Here is a 5,656-nt window from a genome sequence, read left to right on the forward strand (position 1 = left end):
TGTACATGTCAGCTAGTTGACTAACCATAGTCAACTTCTAACTCAAGGAAATTCCATTTTACTACAATATGTCAATTTACAACGTACATTTGATAATTGCTCTTTCTAACAATTTAGAATGCAATTTTTGAAGTAACCTAGGAAGAGCTTTAACAAAGGCATGATATTTCCTTTCGTTTATGAGAACTATTCCCAAACTACGAAATTGACAAGATTGATCATCCTCATAGCTAATCCTTTCAAAGGTTTATAGCAGTAGATTTTAGTGGATAAGGTTTTCGACATCATACAATAAAATTCCATTATAGTTTGTTTTACTTATCCTTAGAAAATAATAACCCTAAATTATTTTAGAAGGCTAGGATCCATATTTGGCTCCATGATGTGTAAAGGGACTCCGTAAACACACCATAAAGTTATTTAGGTAGGCAAAGCCCTTTGCCAATTTCGATCACCACGAAATTCCTAGATCTTTGAGATTCATTGACTATCAATGGCATGTTAATCTCGGATTATGTTCATCTTAAATTCAATGACGGGGTCGCCGCGGATCACTGAACAGATGGTGAATCGACCATACAAAATTGCATGGTCCCCTGCTCAAGTTACGCTTGAGATTCGCAAGTTCCACATCATTCTCAACCTATACTCTCAAATCGACGTGTCGGTTAACCACGCGAGCTCCATCAACAAGTTATAAAGAGAATGTGCAACTTTTATGGATAACATAAGATTCACATTAACTATATTGAGAATTAACCTTGCAAAATCGCATGGCCCCGGGCTCAAGTTACGCTTGAGATTCACGAGTTCCATATCATTCTCAACTATACCCTATATTGATATGCCGGTTAACCACACGAGCTCCACCAACAGAATATAAAGAGAATGTGCAATTTTCATGCATAATATAAACTCACATTCTATTAATAAAACGGGATTTTGTTTTATACTTGTATTTAGAATACTTTTAGATTGACCATTATCACTATCAAACCTTTCGGTAACTCCATTCTCAAAATGCAATTGGGCGGTGAGGGTGGTAAGCGCGAAGCATATTAAAAACCGACCTCATTAGGAATCAAAGAGACCTCCTTAAACCCTTACATTAGAACGGGTGAGCCTAGTCGAGGTAAGACTGACAATGTCAACATTTAAACACGCGATGGCGCATGTTGTAACTTTCTTATACATATAATAAACACAATTCTGATATATATAAACACAAGGGGTAAATTTTAAACTCTTTAAATTTAGTTGTCTATTATTAATTCTATTTAATTGCGAGGACGCAATGTAACAATTAATAAATCATGAGGGGTTAATATTCAAATTTATAATTCTCTATTACAAATAATCTTAAATATTAAATTCACTATTTAAAAAATAGATAAATATCCAAATTCAAATAAATATATTTAAATAATATTTATCAATTACCAAATAAATATTCAAATTTAAATAAACACATTTAAACAATATTTATTAATTTTCCAGATTCAAAAACAATTTAAATTAGGTATTTATCCATGTTTATCAAAGCTTCATATTTGAAAATTAAAGGAAAATTCGAAAATCCCGAATCTGCTAAGTTCACGTCGTGAGCTACGACTAGGGTTTTAACACATTAAGAATTTTTCAATTATTCTTTCATCCATTCAGTTTCAAACAAGTTTTACAGAAAACATGGATCTAGGGTGAAGGTAACCATGAACCAATGGCTCTGATACCACTATTGGGTTTTTTATGCATCAAATACACTCTAAAACTAGGCAGCGGAGAAATCGAAACAACGATATACCTAAGTGTACATGCATCCTATGGATCTATGGCTTCATGCTAATTACATCAACCCTAGAGAACTAAAACATAAGTAAGAAAACATACCTCTTATGTAGCCCTTGATCTCCATGCTTGAGATCTTGAACCTCTATGAAGTTGCTTGGATGAAAGGATCCAAACCAGAATCCCTCTAATGGTATCACACCCAATGACACCAAAGAGTGGAATAAAAATAACTAGGAGAAGGGTCAATTTCACAAACCCAAAGGGGTTAGAAATCGTCCCTAAGAAGGGGATGAAGAAGGGTTGGCGAATACTTCAAGCCAAGGTGCAAGGAGGAATGAAATCCCTAAGGCCCTATTTATAGCCTTGGATGCCTCCTTAGGTTTAGTACTCCTTCCCATGTGGGATGGGAGCATAACCACGAAATTTCACTCCTTTCCCATGTGGGATGGAGTGATTTTCATCCAACCCTAATTTCATAAGGTTCTGGAACATTCCTGATTAACCAACTATCGATTAATGAACATTCAACCCTTTAATTAATTAAACTGTTAATTAATTCCCAAAATATATTTCCAATTAGTTTCTAATTAATTATTAACCATAATAATTAATAAACCAATTTCTCCTATATATATTCTACTCAATTTGGGTCTTGAGGGCAACCCAAAAGGACCCTGCTATTATTAGAAATATTGCCAATAGTTAATGACCTTGGACACTATTCCAACACCTTCCTGGGTCCTTAGCCCTAATCTAGCATGCAATTCTAATAATCATATCATATCATAACATAAAATGTATGGGTATCTTGGGGAAAACTTACTTGAGCTCGGCTGGTTGCACGCATCACGCACCTTGTTCTTTCTCAAAACTCTTTACTTTAACTTTTGGAAAAACTATTTTCTTGTGAAAATCTTTCAAACCCTTGATTTGAGTCCAGACACTCCCGAGATTGTGTCCGAATTCCTCAAACCAAGGCTCTGACACAACCTTGTAACATCCCAATTTTCAAGACCAAAAATTTCATTTTGATATAACGATTTAGAAAAACATTTATAAGAAAACATCATCGAGTCACATCATTTCATAAAATCATAATCACATGTCTCAAAACCATATCATAAAAATAGTAACAATGTCAGAGTACAATCCCAAGAATCTCATAATGCGGAAATCATGTGTGTGTGTGATGCGCTGCTACCGTGTCGGCTCCTTCCCCTTCGAAGAAGAGGTACCTGAAAACAAAACTGAAAACTGTAAGCACGACGCTTAATGAGTTCCCCCATCATACCACACACCATAAACTTATAATGCCTATCCCTCGGTATCTTTCAATCAGTATCCGACATGCATAACCAGAAGTTGGGCTTCCCTTCGGTATCTTTCAACAAATAGTTGGGAGCTGACCTCCCCTTCGGTATATTTCAACCGGTAACCGGGAGTTGACCTCCCCTTCGGTATCTTTTAACCGGTAACCAGGGACTATTTCACCCCTACCACTACCACCTAATAACATATCATGAACATATAGCTAGGCATGCATGGGTACTGTCTACCCCTTCGGCATCTTTCAACCGGTAACCGGGGACTATTTCCCCCTACTACTATTAACACATATAGCATCCTAGCACATAAAGAGTAACAGACAGTGGCATACCAGATAATTATCACAAAGACAATCATCTAACTACAACTCCTACTTAGTGGGCTGGCATTGTGGCCTTAGACCCACTTCTATTGGAAGGTAACTCACCTTAATGTCGTGTAGTAACTGAACTGTCATCGGCGCTGGGATCAACTCATTTCAAACTCCTACACATAACAACCTTCCTTAATTACCATTTCATACTTCTAACCCTTTCAAGGGTCAACTCAGGTCAAAGTCAAAGTCAACATCAACACCTTGGTCAAAGTCAACTTTTGGTCATAGTCAACATCTGGTTGACTCAACTCACCGAGTTGGTCCACCAACTCGTCGAGTTCCATGATCCACAAAATACTGGAACTTCGATCCTACTCGTCGATTCTTTCAAGAACTCGTCGAGTTCTCCTTCATACAGAATCGGGACCTTTTGCTCATGACTCGGCGAGTTCATCCCTGAACTCGTCAAGTCCTGCTTCATATTAGTTTGGACGTTTAGTCCTTGAATTGCCGAGTTCTTCCTTGAACTCGACGAGTTCTTCTTCATATCAGTCGGGAAATTTTCCTTGAACTCGCTGAGTTCATCCTTGAACTCGTCGAGTTCTTTGATCTTCAAGTCCATATTCACGTCCATCTTGTTGGGTCCTCTTCTAGACTCAACCAGATTGCTCAGAAAGGGAAAAGGTTAGGGAACCATGACCCGGCTCGCCGAGTCCTATGAACGACTCGTCGAGTCCCCCAAAGTCCAAGTCCATACAGTCGATTTCAGTCGGGCATATTGCTTCCAAAGCATAGATCTGGCCTCCTAGGGTCGATATAACACGTGAAGTTACACACTTTACGTGTATGCATGGGTGTTATGAAGCTAGAGCACCAAAACTAAGCCATAAAGGAGTTCTAATGCATGGGATAGGGCCATAGCTCAATAAAGGTGGCAACTTTAAGCTTCCTGAGCTCAAAAGTTCCCAGATCTAAATTCATTACTCTATTATGCACTCAAATCCCGAGAGTGACTTAGAAATGACCCAAAAATGACAATATGTAATCCCTAAAGAAGATCTAAGTGATGGAAAGTTAAGGTTGAAGCTTTTTACCTCAAACAAACTGGAAATGCAACCAAAACTCTGGATCTACTGCCTTCTTCTTGGACCTCCAAGCTTTTCCTTCCTTCTCCAAGCTTCAAATCACTAAAATGGCACAAAATAGCTCAAGAACACTCACAAACTTATTAGGGTTTCGAGAATAGGGTCTGAGGGTGATGGAGGCTGGAGTGGAGGCCATATAAGTTGTTTAATATAACGTCCGTGTTTCTAGGCTAGGCATTAATGTTGATGTAGTAGTCTAGGTTAACCTTTGTAACCCGTTTTGAAATAATAAAAATGTATTATTTGAGCATTATGTGTTTTATGCTTAATTGTGTGACTTAAATGAATTAAGGATAAAAATAAGCGATAAAATAAAATATTAGATAAACCGGATATCTATGAAGGAAGTTGTAGTGGTCGTGACGAGGATTCCGAAAATATAAAGAATGCCGAAATCTGAGTTATAACGAAGAAGTTATGTGACAACTCGATATTTTCAAGTCAATGTAATATTCAACAAGTCAAATATAACTATTTGGAATCAATGAAAATAGCGTCAAAAATGAAGTGTTCTAAAGTCTCAATTGGGACACAAAAAGTTATAGATATTGTAACAAGGTTTTCAAAAATATAGAAAACACTAAAATCCGAGTTAGAACGAAAAAGTTATGACCAATCAAAGATTCGTGACAAACCGGTAAAACGTTGTTAAGCGTAAAAAGTGAAATTTTAATAAAATACTTTTTAGCCTTCAGTATCTAAACAAAAGTCGTAGATTATGTTAAACCGTGAGCGTACATAAAAAGAACGCCCAAATCTGACTTCGTATGAGGAAGTTATGATTTTTCTAAGTTTCAGAACAGTAGTAGACAGCTAAAAACTCGAAATAAAGATCGAGTGATTTTTAGCCGACGCAACCTAAACGAAAATTGAAGGTCTCTACAATACTAGTACAATGGTAAAAAGACAAACGAAAATGGACATCGGATGAAGAAGTTATGAATTTTTAACGGAATTACCCTGTCCCGGCCTATTAAAAAAATATAATTAAAAATAAAGTCAAAACTAGCCGACGAAGTCTAAATGAAAGTTGTAGAGTATATTCTCACTTACGCGTGGATATAAAGAACGTCAAAAACGA

This window comes from Lactuca virosa, chromosome 1, assembly GCF_052849685.1.
Source record: "Lactuca virosa cultivar CGN04683 chromosome 1, Lactuca_virosa_CGN04683_v6, whole genome shotgun sequence".
Taxonomy (NCBI): domain Eukaryota; kingdom Viridiplantae; phylum Streptophyta; class Magnoliopsida; order Asterales; family Asteraceae; genus Lactuca; species Lactuca virosa.